General features: G+C 48.0%; 1 long non-coding RNA gene across 1 annotated transcript; it reads left to right on the forward strand.

Moving 5' to 3' along the window:
• Positions 1-12,983: 12,983 nt before the first annotated feature.
• On the forward strand, positions 12,984-13,905 carry LOC134420550 (uncharacterized). Its single transcript, XR_010028386.1, has 3 exons — positions 12,984-13,038; positions 13,153-13,220; positions 13,873-13,905. It is a non-coding gene; the product is annotated as an uncharacterized LOC134420550 (long non-coding RNA).
• The last annotated feature ends 11,649 nt before the right edge of the window (positions 13,906-25,554 follow it).

Consider the following 25,554-nt stretch of genomic DNA (forward strand, 5'->3'; position numbering starts at 1 on the left):
CCCATTCTCCTTGAAGGGAGAACGTGCAGAGGAGGATGCTCAGGGAGCTCCCTGTGTTTTGCAGGCTGGGCAGTGACAGGGACCAGACGCGGGTGGACGCCGTGTGCACCTACAGCAAGGAGCCCTGGGCTGCGCCTTTGGACAGGGTGGGGCTGTACCACCAAGTGAGCAACAAGACCAGAGGCATCACCCAGCTGGGCCCCTACAGCCTGGACAAGGACAGCCTCTACGTCAACGGTGAGCAGCACTCCTCCCTCAGCCTCCTCTGCTCTGCCATGGCAGCCCTGCCCCAGTGCTGCCCCTTGCCCAGCCCCAGCTGCTGACCCTCTGTCTCTCTCTTTCCCCAGGCTACAACGAGCAGCCAGTGCTGACCAGTGAGTACCTTGCAGGAGTGGGAGGAGGTCTGAGGGAAGGAAGTGCCACACTGGCATATTTCCTTGAGGACATTGGAGGTTGGGGGCTGGGCATGATATCCTGGGCACATGGAGAGCTTCCCAGCCTGTGCCATGGAGTGGAGGTCTGCCTGGAGACCTCTGTACTCATCCAGCCATAGCTGCAACAATCATGATTTACCAATTTGTAATTTCCCAATTGTGCTTCCAGCTCCATCGCATCCAACAACCACAGCTGCCACCCTTGAGCGTTTCACCATCAACTTCACCATCACCAACCTGCCCTACACTTCTGACCTGGAGAATCCTGACTCGGCCAGATTCAAATCTACACGGAGGGTGATGAACATGATGGTAGGTGGATCAGCAGTGAGCCATATCCTTGACCTCAATGACCTCATGAGGTTGGAAGCAGTGCTGAGCTGGCTACTGAATAAATGTAAACCCGCTTCTTTTGGCAGCTTGACCGCCTGCTGAAGGACAGCAGCATTGGCCCTGCTTTCCATGGATGTGAAACAACAGACTTCAGGTATGGGTTCCACCTCAGTGTCCCTTTGAAGGGTCCAGGACCTGGACCAATAACTAGTCCGGACCAGGACCAAGAACACTGATATTCTCCTCTTTTATGAAGGCCGAACCTTCTTGCTAATGCTGTCCTGTTCCACGATATTGTCCATGAAGCCAGTTCCTCTTAGAGGTTCCCCTGTAAGCCCTTCCTCTCATCTTGACATTTTGTGCTGTAGACAATTTGGTAAACTCAAGAATATTTTTAAAGTGTTTCCAGGCACTTTCCAAATTCCCAGAGCATTAGTGAAGATGAAGAACACCATGTGCCACGAAATACATACACATTGTGCGAAGGCAGGCCTGGCATTTCATGTCACAAGTGGCTATGAAAGCACCAAGACTCAACCAGGACCCATTCTCCTTGAAGGGAGAACGTGCAGAGGTGGATGCTCATGGAGGTCCCTGTGTTTTGCAGGCCGGGCAGTGACAGGGACCAGACGCGGGTGGACGCCGTGTGCACCTACAGCAAGGAGCCCTGGGCTGCGCCTTTGGACAGGGTGGGGCTGTACCACCAAGTGAGCAACAAGACCAGAGGCGTCACCCAGCTGGGCCCCTACAGCCTGGACAAGGACAGCCTCTACGTCAACGGTGAGCGGCGCTCCTCCCTCGGCCTCCTCTGCTCTGCCATGGCAGCCCTGCCCCAGTGCTGCCCCTTGCCCAGCCCCAGCTGCTGACCCTCTGTCTCTCTCTTTCCCCAGGCTACAACGAGCAACCAGTGCTGACCAGTGAGTACCTTGCAGGAGCGGGAAGGGATCCCAACACAGCAAGTGCCACACTGTGTTCCTTTATGGACAGAGTAGTCTGGGGCTGGGGCATTGATGGGAGTGTTGATGGGGGCTTTCAAGTCTTCCACATGGAGAGCAGGGCTGACTGGAGACGTTTGGTGTCATCCAGCCAGAGCTGTAACCACCAAGTATTAGCCCCATGTCATTGCCCAACTGTGCTTCTTGCAGCTCCCACCCAAACGCCAACAACAACAGCTGCCACCCTTGAGCGTTTCACCGTCAACTTCACCATCACCAACCTGCCCTACACTTCTGACCTGGAGAATCCTGACTCAGCCAGGTTCAGAGCTACACGAAGGGTGATGAACATGATGGTAGGTGAACCACCACTGGGACATTGCTGTACCCCCTCTGGCCTCAACAACTTGGAAGCAGTGCAGAGATATGGTCATTGCTTAACTGGGAAACCTCTTTCTCTGGCAGCTTGACCGCCTGCTGAAAGACAGCAGCATTGGCCCTGCTTTCCATGGATGTGATACAACAGATTTCAGGTAAGGGTCCTGTTCAACTGTCCCTGAAAGACCACTGGTTTTACCCATAGGCCTTCTAAAATCTATTGAGTGTTGGTTCTCATTCTACGGGCTGGGACCTCCACCTTGATACCCTCCTTCCTCAGAGTATCACCTGTTTTCCGATGCTTTTCCTTCCACATGCGCATATTGTAGTCTTAGCTGACTCTCAATCCTCCCTGAAAAGACATAAAAGCTCCAGAATCCAGCCTTGAAGGCCGAAAGTGCAGAGGAGGATGCTCATGGAGGTCCCTGTGTTTTGCAGGCCAGGCAGTGACAGGGACCAGACGCGGGTGGACGCCGTGTGCACCTACAGCAAGGAGCCCTGGGCTGCGCCTTTGGACAGGGTGGGGCTGTACCACCAAGTGAGCAACAAGACCAGAGGCATCACCCAGCTGGGCCCCTACAGCCTGGACAAGGACAGCCTCTACGTCAACGGTGAGCGGCGCTCCTCCCTCGGCCTCCTCTGCTCTGCCATGGCAGCCCTGCCCCAGTGCTGCCCCTTGCCCAGCCCCAGCTGCTGACCCTCTGTCTCTCTCTATCCCCAGGCTACAACGAGCAGCCAGTGCTGACCAGTGAGTACCTTGCAGGAGCGGGAGGAGGTCTGAGGGAAGGAAGTGCCACACTGGCATATTTTCTTGAGGACATTGGAGGTTGGGGGCTGGGGCATGATATCCTGGGGACATGGGGAGCTTCCCAGCCTCTGCCATGGAGTGGAGGTCTGCCTGGAGACCCCTGTACTCATTCAGCCATAGCTGCAACAATCATGATTTACCAATTTGTAATTTCCCAATTGTGCTTCCAGCTCCCCCCCACCCACCAACAACAACAGCTGCTGCTCTCGAGCATTTCACTGTCAACTTCACCATCACCAACCTCCTCTACTCTTCTGACCTGGAGAATCCTGACTCAGCCAAGTTCAGAGCTTCTAGGAGAGTTATGAACACCCTGGTAAGTCAACCATCACTGGGAAATTGTCATGCCCTCCCAGGAATCCATAAACTTGGAGAGTGTGCAGTGGGAATGCCATGCCCTAAAACTTGTAAATCTCTTCTCTTGACAGCTTGACCGGCTCATAAATAAAAGCAGCATCGGCCCCGTTTTCCAAGGATGTGAGACAACAGACTTCAGGTATGAGTGGCCTTCCAGGGTGCCTTTAGTGTACCATCGCTTACATAAAAGTACTTATCATGGTCAGGTTTTCCTCTTTATGGAGCAAAGACATTCTGTGTCGTTGCCAGATTCTTCTTCCTGTTGTACCTTTCTCTTATATCTCACATTTGCATGCTGCACTCTCCATTTTGGGGTGGTGAAGGCCCAATCCCAAGCTGATTCAAAAGCCCTTCCAGGCTCTCTCTTTCATTAACATGTACAGACTGATATTGAAGCTGGAGAAGAGTTTACCCACACCAAGAATACACACTAGAAGTACAGGACGGCAAACCTTGCATTCAAACTCAGGAATGATCCCATGGCAGTTTCAAACCCATCTTAGAATGAAAACAGGCAGAGGAGGGTGCTCATGGAGGTCCCTGTGTTTTGCAGGCCAGGCAGTGACAGGGACCAGACGCGGGTGGACGCCGTGTGCACCTACAGCAAGGAGCCCTGGGCTGCGCCTTTGGACAGGGTGGGGCTGTACCACCAAGTGAGCAACAAGACCAGAGGCATCACCCAGCTGGGCCCCTACAGCCTGGACAAGGACAGCCTCTACGTCAACGGTGAGCGGCGCTCCTCCCTCGGCCTCCTCTGCTCTGCCATGGCGGCCCTGCTCCAGTGCTGCCCCTTGCCCAGCCCCAGCTGCTGACCCTCTGTCTCTCTCTTTCCCCAGGCTACAACGAGCAGCCAGTGCTGACCAGTGAGTATCCTGCAGGACTGAGATGGGATAACATGACTAAAAGTGCCTCAAACTGGTCTTCTCTGTTGTGCTAGAGGCTGGGGGGATGGGGCATGAGATCCTGGGGGAATGGGGAGCTTCCCAGCCCTGCCATCCCCATGGGTATTACAGTTGGCAGAGGCCCTCTGTGTTTGTCCAGCCATAGCCTGGACATCCCAACTCTTGAATCTTCTCTTTCCCCCTCTGTGCTTCTTCCAGCTCCCACTTATTCACCAACAACCACAGCTGCCACCCTTGAGCATTTCACTGTCAACTTCACCATCACCAACCTGCCCTACACTTCTGACCTGGAGAAACCTGACTCAGCCAGGTTCAAATCTACACGGAGGGTTATGAACATGATGGTAGGTGAACCACCACTGGGACATTGCTTTACCCTCTCTCACCTCATTAGCTTCTATGGAGTGCAAAGATAAGGTCATGACTTAACTGGGAAATGTTTTCCCTTGGCAGCTGGATCGCCTGCTGAAAGACAGCAGCATTGGCCCTGTTTTTCAAGGATGTGAAACAACAGATTTCAGGTATGGGTCATGATCAACAGCCTCTGCAGATCCATAGGCTGTCTAAAATCTGTTGAGTGCTGGTGCTCAGTCTACGTGCTGGGACCTTCACCTTGATACCCTCCTTCCTCAGAGTATTGCCTGTTTTCCGATGCTTTTCCTTCTACATGCTCATATTGCAGTCTTGTAGACATTCAAGTCCTTCCTGAAAAGACTATAAAATCTCCAGAATCCAGCCTTGAAGGCAGAATGTACAGAGGAGGATTCTCAGGGAGGGCCCTGTGTTTTGCAGGCCAGGCAGTGACAGGGACCAGACGCGGGTGGACGCCGTGTGCACCTACAGCAAGGAGCCCTGGGCTGCGCCTTTGGACAGGGTGGGGCTGTACCACCAAGTGAGCAACAAGACCAGAGGCATCACCCAGCTGGGCCCCTACAGCCTGGACAAGGACAGCCTCTACGTCAACGGTGAGCGGCGCTCCTCCTTCGGCCTCCTCTGCTCTCCCATGGCAGCCGTGCCCCAGTGCTGCCCCTTGCCCAGCCCCAGCTGCTGACCCTCTGTCTCTCTCTTTCCCCAGGCTACAACGAGCAGCCAGTGCTGACCAGTGAGTACCCTGCAGGAGCAGGTTGGGATCTGAAGGCAGGCAATGCCTTAGTGAAGCTTCCCCTAAGCAGAGGAAGCTGAGGGCTTGGGCTTGGGATCTTGGATGGAGGCAGGAATCTGGCGAGTCTTTCCCATGGAATTCAGGCAGTTTGACCTCTATGTTGTTCCAACAATAGACTTGACATCCTGGGTTTTGCCTCTTTTCCCTCCCCATTTTTGCTTCTTCCAGCTCCTGCCCATCCAACCACAGCTGCCACCCTTGAGCATTTCACCGTCAACTTCACCATCACCAACCTGCCCTACACTACTGACTTGGAGAAACCTGAATCAGCCAGGTTCAGAGCTACACGAAGAGTTATGAACACCCTGGTAAGTCAACCAGCACTGAGGCATATCCTTGCCCTCAGTGGCCTCAACAGCTTGGGTTGAGTGCAGAGAGATGGTCATGACTTAACTGGGAAACCTTTTCCCTTGGCAGCTTGATCGCCTGCTGAAGGACAGCACCATTGGCCCTGTTTTCCAAGGATGTGGGACATCAGACTTCAGGTATGTGTTGCATGCCAGCGGCCCATTGCAAGGCTCTCCCTCAGATCATGGCGCTGGTAACAATCCTGTTCTCCTTGATGGATGCGGGACTTTCTCCCTTAGGCCTCCCTTACTCCTGAGTTTCTCCCCGATGCCCTTCTCTCTTAGAACACCCTCTCACAGGCTTTACTCTCCCCTTGGGGTAGTGAAGGTTAAGATTACTTGGTAACTCCTAGAATTATTTCAAATTCCTTCCAGGCTCCCTCCTTTGTGAAGAGTCCCTGGGCTTTCTTGGCACTGTGAGTGAGGAGAGTAGTGTTCAGGCCCTAGATACCCACATTTGGGGAAGACAGGGGTTTATTTCCCACTTAGAAATCGGCACAGCCGGACCAGGGCCTGAGGAGACAATGTACAGAGGAAGATGCTCATGGAGGTCCCTGTGTTTTGCAGGCCGGGCAGTGACAGGGACCAGACGCGGGTGGACGCCGTGTGCACCTACAGCAAGGAGCCCTGGGCTGTGCCTTTGGACAGGGTGGGGCTGTACCACCAAGTGAGCAACAAGACCAGAGGCATCACCCAGCTGGGCCCCTACAGCCTGGACAAGGACAGCCTCTACGTCAACGGTGAGCGGCGCTCCTCCCTCGGCCTCCTCTGCTCTGCCATGGCGGCCCTGCCCCAGTGTTGCCCCTTGCCCAGCCCCAGCTGCTGACCCTCTGTCTCTCTCTTTCCCCAGGCTACAACGAGCAGCCAGTGCTGACCAGTGAGTACCCTGCAGGAGCAGGTTTGGATCTGAAGGCAGCCAGTGCCTCAAACTGGTCTTCTCTGTTGTGCTAGAGGCTGGGGGGATGGGGCATGAGATCCTGGGGGAATGGGGAGCTTCCCAGCCCTGCCATCTCCATGGGTATTACAGTGGGCAGAGGCCCTCTGTGTTTGTCCAGCCATAGCCTGGACATCCCAACTCTTGAATCTTCTCTTTCCCCCTCTGTGCTTCTTCCAGCTCCCACCCACCCACCAACAACAACAGCTGCCACCCTTGAGCGTTTCACCGTCAACTTCACCATCACCAACCTGCCCTACACTTCTGACCTGGAGAAACCTGACTCAGCCAGGTTCAAATCTACACGGAGGGTTATGAACATGATGGTAGGTGAACCACCACTGGGACATTGCTGTACCCTCTCTCACCTCATCAGCTTGGAGGGAGTGCAGAGATATGGTCATGATTTAACTGGGAAACCTCTTGTTTTGGCAGCTGGATCGCCTGCTGAAAGACAGCAGCATTGGCCCTGTTTTCCAAGGATGTGAAACAACAGACTGCAGGTATGGGTCAGGATCAACTGTCCCTGCAAGACTCCTCGTCAGATCCATCGGCTGTCTAAAATTTATTAAGTGTTGGTGCTCAGCCTATGGGATGGGACCTCCACCTTGATACCCTCCTTCCTCAGAGTATACCGTGTCTTCCCTGCTCTTGCTTCCACTTGCACATATTGTTGTGTTAGTTGACTCTCAAGTCCTCCCTGAAAAGACATAAAAGCTCCAGAATCCAGCCTTGAAGGCCGAAAGTGCAGAGGAGGATGCTCATGGAGGGCCCTGTGTTTTGCAGGCCAGGCAGTGACAGGGACCAGACACGGGTGGACGCCGTGTGCACCTACAGCAAGGAGCCCTGGGCTGCGCCTTTGGACAGGGTGGGGCTGTACCACCAAGTGAGCAACAAGACCAGAGGCATCACCCAGCTGGGCCCCTACAGCCTGGACAAGGACAGCCTCTACGTCAACGGTGAGCGGCGCTCCTCCCTCGGCCTCCTCTGCTCTGCCATGGCAGCCCTGCCCCAGTGCTGCCCCTTGCCCAGCCCCAGCTGCTGACCCTCTGTCTCTCTCTTTCCCCAGGCTACAACGAGCAGCCAGTGCTGACCAGTGAGTACCTACAGGAATGGCATGGTATCAGAATGTCACAAGTTCTCAGCTGAGGTCTGCTCTCAGTCTGTGGGGCTGTGGCCTTGAAATCCTTGGGGAAACATGAGGGTCATGGTAACATTTTCCATGGACAACAGGGCTGGGAGGAGACCTCAGTGGTTTTCCCTCCAGATCCCTGATACTGATCCTCTTGCCCCTTGTCATTCCTTATTTCTACTTCTTCCAGCTTCCACCCACCCACCAACAACAACAGCTGCCACCCTTGAGCGCTTCATCGTCAACTTCACCATCACCAACCTGCCCTACACTTCTGACCTGGAGAATCCTGACTCAGCCAGGTTCAGAGCTACAAAAAGGGTGATGAACACCCTGGTAAGTCAACCATCAGCAGGACCTACTTATGTCTCTACTGTACTGATCAGCTTGGAGGGAGTACACATAGAATGTCATGGCTTAACTGTGAAACCTTTTCCCTTTGCAGCTTGACCGCCTGCTGAAGGAAAGCAGCATTGGCCCTGCTTTCCATGGTTGTGACACAACAGACTTCAGGTATGGGTTCCACCTCAGTGTCCCTTTGCAAGAACCTCTCTCATAAAGGGACCAGTCACACTTGTGTTTGTTCTCCCCTTTTATGGAAGCCAGATCTTCTCTCTAATGCACTTCAGCCCCAGGAACTTCTCTGTGATACCCTCTCTCTTACACAATCTCCTGATTACATGGACTCTCACCTTCCGATGGTGAAGGCCCAACCCTGAGATTAGTGTAAACTCCTTTTAGGCCCTATTCCCCCAGAAAAGACTCAAGCCACTAGCGAGGTTGTAGAGCAGTCTCAACCCACCAGACACACACAGATTTTTGGGAAGGTGGATGTCCCATTCCCATGCAGTGGTGGCCATGGCAATCCACAGGTTAAGCCCTGAATGATGAATGTGCAGAGGAGGATGCTCAGGGAGGTCCCTGTGTTTTGCAGGCCAGGCAGTGACAGGGACCAGACGCGGGTGGACGCCGTGTGCACCTACAGCAAGGAGCCCTGGGCTGCGCCTTTGGACAGGGTGGGGCTGTACCACCAAGTGAGCAACAAGACCAGAGGCATCACCCAGCTGGGCCCCTACAGCCTGGACAAGGACAGCCTCTACGTCAACGGTGACAATTCTTTTGGATTTCTTTAATTTTCAAATACTTCATTTTCTATACCTAAATTATTTCCTATCTTTCCATATTCATTCACTAAGTAAATTTTTTTTAGAGTATTTTTTGTTCTTTCAGCCAGTTGTATCTCTCATTCTTTTTGCTGGGTTTCTTATATGCTCTACATACATTTATAGTTTTTCATACACTCTAAATACATTTATAATTTTACCTCCTTCTATGTATTTTTTAATATAGTAAAATTAACCTTTTTCAAGTATACTTTCTCTGTTACACTAATTTTAAATATTCTATTTATGAACTTCTTGGAAAAAATTATGATTTACCTCTCAAGGTCAAGGAACAGCACTACAACTTATCACTACTTCACAAAATTATGCATAAATTTTCTATGTAGAAGTTAAATGATTCCTTGGCCATGACAGTGCAGTTGGAACATGATGACCTTTAAGTTCCCTTCCACCCCAAATGATTCTGTGATTCTAAACTGGATTTATGGAATCGGTAAATTCCCTCTAAATATCCCTCATAAAGGGAGAATTCTGTGTACTGCTAAGAGAAGCAGCACCTTGCCAACAGGGTAATTTGCATTTATGCCTGGACAGTCACCAGATCAATCTTTCCTAGGAAATGTTTACACATGAGCTCTCAGACATGTTCTGTATTCTAGCGTGTGCCAAACCTTCCTAACTGAAAGGCACTTACTCAATTCCTGTCCCTTTTCTTCCCCCCACAGGTCATCATGAAGTGCAGCCTGAACTATGTAAGTACTGTTAAAGAGAAATTGAGGGGCAGGAAGGTTCTGCTAATTAGCAACAGCCAGAACAGCAAGTTGGATTAATCAAGCAAGAGCACTGCTGGTTTATAAAACAGTGCTAAGAGAATTTGTGAGCCTCAGCTTATATAGCCTTGAAGCCACCTAGAATATCTGGGAATTCTATCTAGAGTGTTTCCTCTTGGGATGTTGAACATAAATTGTATTTTCAAGCAATAACTTTCCCTTCTCATTACAGCTGCTGATCAAAGCACCCAATCTCTGGCACCAGCAGTAAAGAACTTCACCCTGAACTTCACAATAACCAACCTCCAGTTCACTGCAGACATGCAGAAACCCAGTTCCAGGAGATTCAAGTCCACAGAAAAAGTCATGTACCACTATGTGAGTCTTGCAAACAATGCCCTGATGGGGCACAGTTCTGTCAGTATCTCTCATCTCTTACCTTCACCGGGACATTTTTTCTTACTTCCATGTTGCTATTCCATTTCCAGGTTGATTCTTTACTCCAAAGGAGCAGCATTGGCCCAGCTTACATCGGCTGCAAAGTAATGGCATTCAGGTAAGAGCATGTTTGGGAAAAGTCTCTATTCCCTGCTTCTTAAAATTTCCATTTCACAGCATCTATCTCATCTCCCGGTATTTTCTTACGTGGTAGCAATGTCTGAGGGGTTTTTCTCATCCCTCTCTTTGTATACTAGAATTTAAGATAGATTTCTCAAAAATAACTAAACCAATGGCTCATTTTCTAGGTCCACAAAGAACAGGGATGACACAGGAGTAGATGCCATGTGCAGCTGTAGGGATGAGCCTTCAGATCCCAAATTCAACAGCACAACTGTTTACCATGAGCTGAGCAAAATGACCAATGGCATCACCAAGCTGGGACCCTACAGCCTCAACAGCCAGAGCCTCTATGTGAATGGTAATGAGACCTTTTCAAGGCATTTTTCCTAATGAAATTCGAATTCCTCGTTCCTGGAGGTGCTTAAGGCCCTGTGGGATGGAGCTCTGAGCATCCTGGTCTAGTTAAAGTTGTTCCTGTCCAGAGCAGAGAGGGGGAACTGGATGGTGTTTCAGATCCTTTCTGTCTCAAACCATTCTGGGGTTCTGTGTTGGAATTATGAAACCATTATGGTTGGAGAAGACCTCTGAGATCAAGTCCAACATTCAATGTTGACCCAGACTAATTTGAAATCAGAAGAAATGAAGATTTAATTTACTTCTCAAAACAGAGAATAAAAATTAAAGGGCGAAACCCTGTCAGTCACAAGTTAAAAGTCTTGAATTCAGGAACCACAATCTTGTACTAAAATCCCATGTATTTAGTCCTGCTGAGACTTTCTTGTAATATTTTCCTAATAATTTTCCATTTGTTTTTCAGGTTACAATGAACCTCCTTACAGTCCATCCTGTAAGTATATTTAAAACCAAATACAGGTTAAGGCTGCTTAAAGGCATAAATTGATTTTCTTTCCTGCTGATTTGGCAATGTTTGTAACATTGCAAAATGTCTGAAGGGTGGGATCATGTTCGCATGGGCTTTTTCTCTAAGAAACCCAATAACAGCAATGTCTTATTAAGATCCTGTTCTTATTTTATCATTGTCATTTCTGTTCTCTCTTGCAGCATTAAAATCAACCACCACACAAAGCCCAGGAGCAATCACAGAGCACTTCACCCTGAACTTCACCATAACGAACCTCATGTTCACCACAGACCTGCAGACACCAAATTCCCGCAAGTTCCGGTCCGCTGAGAAAATCATGAAACGCTACGTAAGCCAAAATTCTGTTGTTTTTCACTGAAATCACCCAGAATTTCGGGGTTCCCACATTCACAAAGACTTTTCCTTGCCAGACTGACTCCCTGCTTCAGAAGAGCAGCATTGGCCCCCATTTCACTGGCTGCAAAGTGACTGGATTCAGGTGAGCAATAACCACAGAGATTCACTTGGAACTGCAGCAAATTAATTTCCTTACATTTAACTGACACTTTAATAACTGTTCTCCTTTTTCAAGTAGTTGCTTTCATTATAATAAAGCTTCGAAGCCACTTTGTATGGTCTTTATCTTACAAAGCCTTTTTCTTTGTAAGGCCATATCTTGGTGACTTCTGCAGCTTCTCTGAGAACTGTGGGCAGATTTATCTGGAGGGTTTTTTAATCACATCAAAACAAACAAATAAACAAACACACCCCAAATATTTTAATAGCTAACAGAATGATATTAAATTCTTCAGGCCTGGGAAGAACAGGGATAGCACAGGAGTGGACACCATCTGCAGCTATGGAAAGGGCTCCCAGGTGCCCAAATTTAACCCAGCTGAGGTTTACCAAGAGCTGAAAGGAATGACAAATGGCATCACCAAGCTGGGAATCTACAGCCTGGACAACAAGAGCCTCTATGTCAATGGTGAGTGTTTGATTTTCCCACTCCTCCAGACACTGGAGCAGTTTGGGACCACCTTAGCTCTCAGGGATCACCTCCATGTTAAAAAAGTCACCTTAAGGAGAAGGTTGAGAGTTTTCTGCATAATTTCTCTGTGTAAGATTTAAAATCTTTCCACGTTGACATTTTTGAAGATTTTAATTTTTCTATTACATTGAAGAGTGAACTTAATTTTAGTCTTGACCTCAAATGTTCACCTGCCTGTGAACATTTCACCTTATTCCTGTCCTACAGTGTTTAATTAAACATTGACACACACATTTTCTCATTATAGCCCTGCTCTTCCAACGCCCCTTGTTCTGCCTAAGCTTTGTTTATTTAATACATTCACACCCTTGGGGCCTGGTTCTGATGATTCATTCCCAAGTCATCCTTTTAATCACCTCCTCTCCACTTCCATTCCCCAAAGTAGATGCTCTCTTACATGACTCTTTCTCTTGCATTTCCTTTCCAGGTTACAACGAACCCCATGAGAGATCCCGTGAGTATTTTGCCAAATTCATTTTGCCATGTTCATTTTGCCAAATTCATTTCAAGGGAAGCTCTCACAGGAGAAATGCCCTGAGAAAATCAGAGGGGAAGAGATTATCTAAATAATAAAAGTTACACTTATATTATATTATATTATATTATATTATATTATATTATATTATATTATATTATATTATATTACATTACATTACATTACATTACATTACATTACATTACATTATCTAAATTATAAAAATGATAAATAGTAGCCTTGAGGTGTGCTAGGATTAGGAATGTTTGAAAGTGAAAACAGCTCTTTTTTTTTTGGTAGGAAATTCCTAATCCTTCTCCCCTTTGATTACAGCCCGGAGCACCACAGCTGCACCAAAACCAATATCCAGGAATTTCACTCTGAACTTCACCTTGACCAACCTCCGCTACTCTGCAGATCTGGAAGCCCCAAATTCCCGCAGATTCCTTTCCACAGTGAAAGTGATGAACCACTATGTGAGTCTGGCTCTGCTTGTGCCCTTTTTGGGTCTTGGTGGTGACATAAATACACCTGCTTTAAACTCAGGATGTGAGTCCCAGCTTTCAATTGTAATTTTTTTTTTTTGACAGCTTGACCCTCTTTTCAAGAGGAGCAGCATAAGCTCTGCCTACACAGGATGTAAAGCCATGAGATTCAGGTAAGATCTGGAATTCCAGATTCACAGGATGGGTCAGGTTTGATGGGTCACCTGGTCCCACCTCCCTGCTCCAGCAGGGTCATCACACAGAGCACATGGATTGGCTCAGGAATATCTCCAGTGAGGAGATTCCACAACTTTTCTGGACAATCTGTCCCAGTGCCTGGTCACTGCACAAGGAAGAAGTTCTTCCTCATGCTCATCAACTTCCTGGGCATCAATTCCTGCCTTGTTCTGCGTTGCTCCTCAGCAGACCATGGTCCCTGCTCTGAATCCCCCCTGCAGACACTAAAAATATCTGAAAGAATACTAAAATGTCTGAAATACTAAAACACCTAAATATAAACCACCTAAAATACTCCTGAAATTGCAATGAACCATTTCTTTACCCACTCTCACACACCTTCAATTCGTGGCTGTTCTGAGGAAACAGCAGCCACTGACTGACACCTCCCTGTCCAACCTGGATTTTATTTTAGATTTTATTTTAAAATCATTTTGGCATTTAAACATCACCCCAATTCTGGAGAGCCTGGTGAAGGATGCAGGAGCTCGTTGGCTCTGAGGGTTTGGTGTCTGCCCTAAAAACCCCCTCAGGCGGTTCTGCCAGCAGAGCAGTGTCCCAAAGAACGTGTGTGACATTTGTCCCCAGGTCTGGAAGGCACGGGGATGACACAAAAGTGGATGCTGTGTGCAGCTACAAGGACAATGCCAGCCTGGCCAGGTTTGACAGAGAAAAGCTTTACCAGGAGCTGAGCACCATGACAAACAATGTCACCAAACTGGGCCACTACAGCCTGGACAGGAGCAGCCTGTATGTTGATGGTAAGCACCCGTGGGAATTACAGGATTTTGGGATCTCCTGGAGATCATTCCTCATCCCTGGGGCCTGAGCACTGATAAACCCTTTGGTTTGTTGGTTTTATTTAAGTTTGACAAAACCAATCCTACAGGATATTGGCATGCTGGCAGCATTTCCATGCATTAAATCAGACAAATTCCTGGTGAATTTCACTGTTACATATCTTATTGCTTTTATGATAGGAACAGATGTAAAAATAAATTAACTGTACCCTTTTTATTTAGATTTCACCCTCACAGACACAGCTGCCACCAAAAAGCCTCTCATGGCTCCAGCCAAACTTGGCTATAGGCTGAGCTTTAGAATAGTCAATGAAAACCTCACCAACCCTGACTCCCAGTCTCCAGAATACAGAGCAGCAGTAGAAAGCATCACTAACAAGGTAAGAAAATATTTGAGAATATGTCTGGCTGGTTAGTTTTTGAAGCAACTACCAAAGATTTACATCTGAATTAAAAAAAAAAAAATTAAAAAATCATCATTTTGGAAGCAAAATTTCTGGAATCTGAAAGATAATATTGGCCTTTTTCAGCTTTGGTTTTAAGTTGTAGCTGGTGGGTGTGATCCCTGCCCATGGCAGGGGATTGGGACCGGGGGATCTTTGAGGTCCTTTCCAACCCAAACCATTCAATGATTCCATGTGGTCTTATGAAATTCTCTCCAGCCAAAGACATGGACTGCAAAATGCCAGAGCTGATCTGTTAAATGAACACACTCCCAGCATTTCACTCCCAGCTCCAGAAAGTGCATCCAAGGCCAATCCCTGCTGGCAAATCCCTGCTCACCACATCCATGATTCATTCCTAGAATCCAACATATTCTCTTCAGCACCAATCCAATTTATCAACCTGATCAGGCCCTGATTGGGTGGGTGTTGCTCTCTTTGAGCTGTGGGTCTGTGAGGCTGGGGTGTCACTCAGGACACTGCTCTCCCACACTGGCATCCTGGAAGGAATTTTAGGAATTTCAGGAAGGAAACATTCCTAAGGCAGGAATGTTTGCCAGGCTGGAATTCAGACCCCACCACCAGAAGGTGCCTATTCCAAAGTAAAATCCAACCCCCATGGAATTCAACCAGCAAAAAATAACCCGGAGCTCAAATCTCTCTTGCTGGCCCTAAGCCTCCAGCAGAGTGCCCAAACTCATTTATATTTAATGTGATATTTTAATTTCAGATGAATCACTTGTACCGTCAGAGCGACCTGAGGGAGCAGTTCCTGACCTGCAGGATCACCGGGCTGAGGTCTGGCATAAAATCTGATTTTTGTTTAAAGATTGCTTCACCCTGGCACTGCTCCCCCATGGCTGAGTGCCAGTGGCCCCACTGGAATTCCTCCCTTTCATTCTCCTATTGGAAACTGATACTCTACGGAGGCATTTCCAGGCTTCCCAGAATTTGTCAGTTTGAATTTTTTTGAACTAGAGTTTCTCAATCAGGGTTTCTGTAAGGCACTCTCAGGTCTCTGAGTATCTCAGGAATTGCAGACCCCATCCCTTTACTGCAACCTCTGCACTCCTTTCAACCTGAACTCCACTAGATTTTAAAAGTGAGCTGGGGTGCCCTGCTCAGGATGGAATGAGGCTTGGACAAGGGACTCTCCTACACAATGAAAGCTTTAAAAAACCTAAAAGTGCTGCTCTTTCATTGCATTCATACAAAACAACCTAAATTTGTCCGGAGAAGAGGTAAAAATTTAATTCTTGTTGCCATCCAAAGGAAAAGCCCCAACCAGCCCATTCCACCACTGTCGCAGATATCATTTTATGAAAATCCTTTCCTTAGGATTTTTTCCTCCTGAGAAGCTGTGAGGCCTCAGGAACAAAATGTAAACAATGGTTATCTGCTGCTGTGGAATGCAACAGGTGGATGTGTGATTGGTCTCATGTGGTTGTTTGGAATTAATGGCCAATCACAGCCCAGATGGCTTGGACACAATGTCCGAGCCACAAACCTTTGGTATCATTCTTTCCTTTCTATTCTTAGCTAGCCTTCTGAGAACCTTTTCTTCTATTCATTTAGTATAGTTTTAATGTAATATATATCATAAAATAATAAGCCTTCTGAAATATGGAATCAAATCCTCATCTCTTCCCTCATCCAAAGACCCCTGAGACCACCATCAACACACCACATTACTTTAAACCACTCAACCTTGAGAACAGCAAGAACCCTTCAGGAAAATCCTTGCCACAAGGAGCTTCCTGCCCATCCTATTTATCTCTGTCCCTCTGCCCACAGGCCTGGATCCATAGTGGTGGACTGCCAGTGCTTCTTCCAGCCTGACCCCAAGATCAGCAGGGCTGTGGTTGAAAGGACTTTCCAGGACAGGACCTCCAACACCACAGGGCTGTGGCTGGGCAGCAGCTACCGACTGCAGGAATTCTCAGTGGACAGTATGTGGATCAAATCCCTTCCCATGGACAGCTCACTTTGCCATAGCACACTCAGAACCTCCCAAATTCTTCTCCGTCAGAGCAAAAATAAATCTGTTATTAAGTTGGATCACTGGGCTTTGAGTCAGGCCATTCAGACATTCAGTCCTCTCGCCGTCGATGGCTTAAGAGGTTATTCAGTATTAAGATATCCTTCAATATTAAGGTGTTCAAAATTAAATTGTCACTCAAAATTAAGGTGTTTTAAGTAAAAATCAGAAAAAAAAAGTAAAAATTAAAAAATCAGAAAATTCAGTGTGAACTGCTCACCACAACTTCAACCATCTAGGGCTAAACAGACCTTCAGCTTTTTTTCCCAATGTGCAGCATCCCAAAGAAATGAATGGCCTGGAACATTTGGAGTTTCCTGTCAGACCCCAGTGAAACTCAAGTTATGCCAATCTAAGACTTAGAGCTAAAAAGCTGCAGCTCAGTGCTGCTTGGTAGGAAAGCCTCAGTTTCACTCTGCTAGAATTTAATTTTCCTCTCCATTCCCAGCCTTGGAACTCTCAGTTGAGGCAGCAACTCACAAGACACCCCTGGAGTCTGGCAGAGAAAAATTCGGATTAAATTTCCGAATCACCAACCTTCCCTACTCGCCTGAGCTGCAGGACTCCAGCTCCCAGATGTACCAGGAGAACAAAGAGAAGATTGAGAAAGAGGTGAAATGAGCAGCAATAGCTTAAGCTCACTGTCCAAAGGATGTGATAAATTAACTCAGCTTTCCTCAACTGTTTTGTTTCTCCCCATCAGCTCGAGGTGTTCAGGAGCAGCCGCCTGAAGGACCAATTTGTTGGCTGCACTGTGGAGAGCTTTGGGTATGTCCAGTGCTTTTTGAAACCCCAAAAGAGCAGCTCAGGAAGACATTTAGGGTGTCCACCCCTCCCTGCCAACCCCTGTGCCCCCGGTGACACGTGGAAGTCACTTCATTCTCAGTCACTTTTTGCCTTTACCACAAAAGGTTTCTGTCCAAACAGAGCTGGTTTTGTTTCGGTGCTTGCAGAGCTGTTTTCATGCATGAACAACCCCAGGGTAGAGCAAACATGTTCATTCTCTCATTTAACGTGTTCAAATAAGCTCAAATTCCACTGACACACAGCACTGACCACACAACTGACCAGCCTGAGGACAAAACCTGACTATGTGAGGGTCCACCAGCTAGGGTGAGGGTCCTCCTCTCTGGAGGAACAAAGCAGATTTAACTTTTTGTTGTTCAAAATTAAACTTAACTTTTGGAAATAGAGCTGATTTAACTATTAGAAATAGAGTTGATTTTCCTCTTAGAAATAGAGCTGATTTACCTCTTAAAAATGCCTTGCTGGGGATTAAATCAGTGGATGGATTTCACCCAGAGCAAGCTGCTAAAAGTGATCCCATCCCAATAAAACATCTGCAGACCTGAGGCTCCCAATCCCTCTCCCTGCTCTGCTCAGCTCTGTTCCATTTTCTCTCCTCTCTGCTGTCACCCTCCAGGCCTGTCCATGGCAAAGGACACACAGAGGTTGCCTCAACCTGCACGTTCACCCTGGATCCCTTCTCAGGGACTTTGCAGGAGCAGGAGGTGTTTGAGGAGCTGAAACTCCTGACCCAGGGCTTCACCAGGCTGGGCTCCAGCTATGAGCTGGAGGAGCAGAGTCTGGTGGTGGAAGGTGAGAGCTCCTGGAGGGACATTTTGGGGAATTCTTCCTAATTTTGTTTAAATCAGCTTAAATCAGAGTTGCATTCCTCATCTGTCCCACTCCTCATTTCCAGGTTACTCTCCACTCAAGACAGATGAAGCAGAGTCCAAAAGATCTGGTAGGTGTTTTGTTTTTTTTGGCAAGGATTGACCTGACAGCCACTAAATACTTGAGCTCTAATAAATAATTAAACCCTGATAAATACTTAAGCTGTAATAAATTAGCATCAGATATCTTGGAATGGGACTAAACCCATGGAAAAGACCAAAAATCCAAGGCTTTTGGTAGCAAACAGCAGGTGCCACCAGCCTGATGGGAATGGAATTGCAGGACAGGCAAAAGCAGCAGTTTGGGAACTGTTTGAAAACTCTGCCACCAATAAATTTTGAAAACTGCAGTATTTCTAGAAATGACCAGACCAGATAGGATTTAGCGTAGCTACAACCCCAGAACTAACAGCAAACAGGAGAGAGAAGAAAAATACTCTGAACTGCTCCTTTCCCATGCACCACAAACACTCTGATAAAACAACCACAGCTGTTGCTGACACCCTGAGCCCTGTCCCTGTCCCCAAAAGAGTCCAGAAGCAGTTAAAGCAGAACTTTGTCAATCTGAACATCCCTGGATCAGCTGGGGCGTTCTGCTCCCTGCAGTGGATTTAAGGTCGTGGATCCCTGAACCCTCACTCCATTTCCCCAAATTTCTGTAATTTTCCCTGACCGACAGAGTGAATTTTGCCAGGGTGAGATCTCCCTCTCACAATCCCACATGGAAGAGTCTCTAAACCTGACATGCTCCTTTTTTTTCCCCCTTTTCAGAGCTTCAGTTCTGGGCCATCATCCTCATCTGCCTTTTCACCCTGCTGGGCTTCATCCTCCTCCTCTTGTTGTGCTTCCTGGTGAGTGTCCCCTTTGCTGTCCCACCTGTCCCTTGACACCTGCAGAGCCACAGGAGGGACATCAGACCCATTCCCAAGGATCCCACTGCCTGGAAACAGCAAAAACCACCCCAAATCCTTCACTCCCTTTCAGCTCTTCCAAGCACGGGGGATGGGGAAGGGAATTTAGGCTCAGCTGAGCAGATTTTTAGCAAATGAAGCAGAATTTTCCTTCTAGAAAAGCAGCAGGATTGTGGCTGGCACTGGGTTTTTGCAGAGGGAAAAAAACAAAAACCCAAAGGTGAGGCCAACACCAAGAGGAGGAGCAGGAAGTGGGGAATCCACAGGTGGAAATAGGGAATCCTCTGCAGCATTTCCTAAACCTCTTCCCTGTCCAAACACCTGCAGGATGGGCAGGTTCCAAACCCAACATTTTTCCCCATTAATTTTTTGAGCTTTTCCCCATTAATTTTTGTTCCTTTTCCCCATTAATTTTTGTCGTTTTTCCCATTAATTTTGGTCCTTATCCCATTAATTTTTGTTCTGTTTCCCCTAATATTTTTTTCTGTTCCCCATTAATTTTTGTTCCTTTTCCCCATTAATTTTTGTTTTTTATCCCAATAATTTTCGGTCTTTTCCCCATTAATTGTTTTTCCTTTTTCCCATTAATTTTTTCTTTCCCCCATTAATTTTGTTCTCTTCCCCACTAATTTTTGTTCTTTTTCCCATTAATTTTTGTTCCTTTTCCCATTAATTTTTATTCTTTTCCCCATTAATTTTTATTCTTTTTTCCCTATTAATTTTTGTTCTTTTTCCACCAGGTCCTCTCCTGCCTGAGGAGAAAGTCCCACCTGTACCAGGTGCAGCAGGGCCTCTATGGGTTGTACTTCCCCCACCCCAGCACAGGGAAGGTTCACTGACACCTCAGCTTGGTCTTCCCAGACCTTTTCGTCCACTGATGAAGGAAAAATAGCTATAAAACCTAAAAAATGTTTCTTTTATAAATTATTTCAGCGTTTTCTCTCGCCTTGAGACAACTCTTTGCACTATTGCCATGATTCTTTTCATACTCCAGGAAACTGCCAACAGTGCAGGTGCTGAGGAAAATATTTTTCTTTAAGCACTGCAGTGTTTTATAGAAATATAAATTTTATATAAATATTACACAACCAAATGAAAATATAACTACCAGGAGCTGCAGTTTGCAAAGCCCTTCAGTGTTAATGTCAGTTTTCTGAAAGAAATTATAATAATTTAGAGATTTTTGGGGACTGACTGTTGTAGACTTAGAAATCCCACCTAGATTTTAGCTTTTTCACTACTGAGCTTGAAAAATGTAAATACTTTAAATTAATTGAAATATTTCATCTATTTATAATTATGACATTGTGATGTAAAGAGACCTTGTTAAATCTGAGTGTGACACAGCCCAGGCTGTGTTTTTTGAGATTGCTGCTGATTTCAGTTCAATAAATGCCACGTTTTACTGCCATGAAGTCGTGTTTCCTCTGTAGCAGCATTTTTATCATCCCAAATCAGTAACTCTGCAGAAATCCCAGACGTTTTTGCTCCTCACCTCCCATTTCACAGCACAGGATCTGTTTTTAGAGTTCAACACAGAATTGCCCCAAAACCCCCAATTCATGCCCCAATTTCCATGGAGCACAAGACTCAGGGCTGTTTCCCTGCAATTATTTGATCCTATCGTTAAATGAACTCCCTGAAAGTGAAAGCATTCAATTACAATTAACAAAACCCACGATTAGTCATTAAATCCTCCCACTGCAGGCAATGTTTCCACGCAACCAAAGCGGGTTTTGCTTTCAAACCAAAGCTCCTCCAGGGCAGGTCCAACCAGTTCAGCCCCAGCTCAGGGCTCCCTGCAGAGGATTAGGATCTGTTTGCTCGCTCCAACAAAGGGCTTGGAGCGCCAATTATGTCAGCAAACATCGATTCAAAGCTCTCAGAGCTCTTGCAAAACACCTCTGCAGTGTCTCCCTGTCACCCTGAGTGTCCTGAGCGTGGCTGCCACCCTGAGACAGGGACGTTGGGAGGGGGAAGGAATTCCCAGCTCCCAAGAAAAGCTGAGTGACCAAGAAGGGCTGAGAATCATAAAAAAAAAAAAACTGGAAAGTTTCATGAGAAAATCATGAGAATCACAAAATCCAGGAAGGTTTTATGAGAAAATCATGAGAATCATAAAATCCTGGAAGGTTCTATGAGAATCACAAAATCCTGGAAGATTTCATGAGAAAATCATGAGAATCACAAAATCCTGAAAGGTTTTATGAGAAAAACATGAGAATCATAGAATCCTGGAAGCTTTCATGAGAAAATAATGAGAATCACAAAATCCTGGAAGGTTTCATGAGAAAATCACGAGAATCATAAAATCCTGGAAGGGACCCTCAGGGATGATCAGTGCAGCCCCTGTCCCTGCCCAGCCACCCCAACACGCCCACCCTGAGCACCCCTTGGAGCTCCTGGAGCTCTGGCAGCCTCAGCACCATTCCCTGGGCAACCTGGGCAGTGCCCAGAACCTTCCATAATTAATTAAATCAATCAATAAATGAAATGAAAAAAATGAAAAACAACCGCAAATTACAAAAGTCTCCTCCTCATATTCCTTTCCCTGAGCTCCATGCCAAGCCCTGGCACAGCTTTGTGCCATCAGAGCAGCAGCTCCTGCCTTGGCAGCCCTGGATCTTCAGCTGACTGTCCCTGCTGTGCCTCAGTTTCCTTCCCCCGGTTTCCCTTTCCCCTGGGGAGTCTCTCACTCCCAAAAAGCCACGAGTGAAGCCAACATAGGATGAGAAGCTGCCTTGAACTGGGAGAGCAGTGCCCTGTGCCCTTCAGGCAGTCACACACTCAGAGCCCTCTGCCACCTCCTGCTCTCAGCACCAAGCCAGCACTGTGGAAATCCACAAAATCAGAGGGTTTTGGGAAAGCTGCAAAAGGCAGGCCTCAGAGACAGCAGAGCTGTGATTAGAGCTAAGCAGCACCCATGAGATAACTCAACAGAAAAATTATTTAAAAAGTAGAAAAGTAAGGACAAATAGAACAACTGAATTTACTGGCATGCTTTGGTGTCCCCTGCAGGGTTTGCTGTCCACTGCAGGGTTCAGTGTCACCTGCATGGCCTGGTGTCACACGCAGAGTTCTGTGACACCTTCATGGCTTGGGTTCCCCTGCAGGGTTTGATGCCACCTCCACATTCCAAACAGCCCAAGGGACACCTACCTGTGCTCAGCCAGGCCAGCTCAGCCATGCCAATGCCCCAGCAGGTGACACCTGTGGCTCAGGCAGGGCCTCTTGGTGGCAGCTGATGCTCAGTGCCCAGCAGCATCTCACAGGACGTGCTGCTCCCTGCAGGGCCTGAGACCCCTCTGGGGCAGGGCAGAGGTGCCCCAGGGACCCCAACACTGGGGTTGCCAGGGCAGGGCTGCCATGACCTCACCGTGACCCAGGTGATGTCACAGGGCCCTTGGGGACACACCCAGTCCCAGTGGATCCCATGGAGGATCCCAAGCCCAGGGATGTGCTCCTGCCCCAGGGAATTGTGCTGCCCCAGCCCTGCAGGGACACTGGGATAGGACTGCCCAATTCCTGCCCTGTTCCAATGGCCCCAGGAGCACACAGGCTCTGGGATGACCCTGGCAGCACCACAGCAGCAGGACATCCCTCCCAGAGCATGGGGAGCATTGCCAGAGCTGCCCCAGGAGCCAGGACAGGCCCTGGGCACTGCAGGGAATGTGCCAGGGCCGTGGGATGGGGCAGGGGTATCACAGGGACAGGGCACGGGGGAGAGAGGAGGCTGCAGGACTGAGGGAGGGATGCAGGAGGGAAGCCAGAGGGATGCATTAAATCAGAGGGTTTTGGGAAAGCTGCAAAAGGCAGGCCTCAGAGACAGCAGAGCTGTGATTAGAGCTAAGCATCAGCCATGAGATTGGTCAGCAGAAAAATGATATAACAAGTAATAAAGTAAGGACAAATATGACAATGGCCTGTGTATTAACGCTTGTCTAGAAGAACTCTCTAAGCTACAGAAAAGTTTATCTAGCCAGATATTAGGAAGTTTGAAGCTTAATAATGGAGCTCTGGGCTTTGTGTTTTAAGGCTTACAAGCAGGTGTTGAATTTGAAATAAGCAAGCATTGTTTAACCAAAGGTACATGTGCTTATAGTGATTTGATGGAACTTCTGTCGATGTGCTTTTGCTTTGTGTGATTGGTCAAAAAACTTAGAAAGTGAGTTGTAAGATTAAGTTCTTGGTCTGCTGCCTGGGGTATGAGCTGCTGGCATCTTCCCATTGTCATTACCATGTAATGAGACTGATGCTGGAAAATAAAACAGCTCAAGGCACGTTCCCAGCAGTTCCTTCCTGTTTGTGATTTGTACACAGACCCCAGCTGTTGATAAGCACCACTTCCTGTGTCACTGTCATACTTTCTGGAAAAATCCCTTTACCCAGGATTTTTCTCCTGGGAAGCTGAGAAGCCTCAGAGAAAAAGGAAAACAATTCTTATCTCATTTGCTTCTCCTGTGTTTTGCTAACGAGGGATGTGTTTGGAGATGGTTTACCCACAGGTGATTGTTCATTGGGTTCTGGTGTGAGTTGTTTTCATTCTTTGACCAAATTGGACCAAGCTGTGTTGAGACTCTGGAGAGTCGCGAGTTTTCATTTTTGTCTTTTTAGCTCTCTGCCTGTATCCTATTTTGTATTATTTAGTATAGAATGATAATATAATATAATAAATATAATGTAATGTAATGTAATGTAATGTAATGTAATATAATAAAATATAATATAATATAATATGATATATAATGTAATATAATATCTTAATTAATTCGGCTTCTGAGAACATGGAGTCAGATTCATTATTCCTTCCTGCCACGGGGCACACTGCAAATACAATAACTTCCCAGGGCCAAATTCCATCCTGTCCCAGCTTTCTTTTCTCCATGAAAGGTGGGACAGGATGGAATTTTGGAATTTTGCTCAGGGGCAACCTGAGCTGCTTGTCCAGAGAAGGGTCCAGACCCCCATCCCCAGCTGGGATTTACAGCTCCATAGACAAGAGCTCATCCTTCCTGCTCACCCCCCTCAGTCCTTCCTCTAAATAGTTAATTCATCTCATCATCATTTCACCACTGGGAGCCTCATCCTGTGGCAGCCAGGAGATCTCTACCATGCCCAGCCAGGAATTTAATTTGGGAACTGGTTGTTGCAGCCTGAATTTACTGACAAGCTTTGCTGTCCCCAGCATGGCTTGGTGTCACCTGCAAGGTTTGTTGTCCCCTGCATGATTTGGTGCTACCTCCATGGCCTGGTGTCACCTCCATGGCTTGGTGTCACCTGCAAGGTCTGATGCCACCTCCATGATACCAAAGAGCCCAAGGGACACCTACCTGTGCTCAGCCAGGCCAGCTCAGCCATGCCAATGCCCCAGCAGGTGACACCTGTGGCTCAGGCAGGGCCTCTTGGTGGCAGCTGATGCTCAGTGCCCAGCAGCACCTCACAGGACGTGCTGCTCCCTGCAGGGCCTGAGACCCCTCTGGGGCAGGCCAGAGGTGCCCCAGGGACCCCAACACTGGGGTTGCCAGGGCAGGGCTGCCATGACCTCACCGTGACCCAGGTGATGTCACAGGGCCCTTGGGGACACACCCAGTCCCAGTGGATCCCATGGAGGATCCCAAGCCCAGGCATGTGCTCCTGCCCCAGGGAATTGTGCTGCCCCAGCCCTGCAGGGACACTGGGATAGGACTGCCCAACTCCTGCCCTGTTCCAATGGCCCCAGGAGCACACAGGCTCTGGGATGACCCTGGCAGCATCACAGCAGCAGGCCATCCCTCCCAGAGCATGGGGAGCATTGCCAGAGCTGCCCCAGGAGCCAGGACAGGCCCTGGGCACTGCAGGGAATGTGCCAGGGCCGTGGGATGGGGCAGGGATATCACAGGGACAGGGCACGGGGGAGAGGAGGCTGCAGGAATGAGGGAGGATGCAGGAGGGAGGCCAGAGGGATGCATTAAATCAGAGGGTTTTGGGAAAGCTGCAAAAGGCAGGCCTCAGAGACAGCAGAGCTGTGATTAGAGCTAAGCAGCAGGCTTGAGATAGGTCAGCAGAAAAAATATTTAAAAAGTAGAAAAGTAAGGACAAATAGAACAACTGAATTTACTGGCATGCTTTGGTGTCCCCTGCAGGGTTTGCTGTCCACTGCAGGGTTCAGTGTCACCTGCATGGCCTGGTGTCACATGCAGAGTTCTGTGACACCTTCATGACTTGGTTTCCCCTGCAGGGTTTGATGCCACCTCCACATTCCAAACAGCCCAAGGGACACCTACCTGTGCTCAGCCAGGCCAGCTCAGCCATGCCAATGCCCCAGCAGGTGACACCTGTGGCTGAGGCAGGGCCTCTTGGTGGCAGCTGATGCTCAGTGCCCAGCAGCATCTCACAGGACGTGCTGCTCCCTGCAGGGCCTGA

Source organism: Melospiza melodia, chromosome 7 (genome assembly GCF_035770615.1).
Source record: "Melospiza melodia melodia isolate bMelMel2 chromosome 7, bMelMel2.pri, whole genome shotgun sequence".
Taxonomy (NCBI): domain Eukaryota; kingdom Metazoa; phylum Chordata; class Aves; order Passeriformes; family Passerellidae; genus Melospiza; species Melospiza melodia.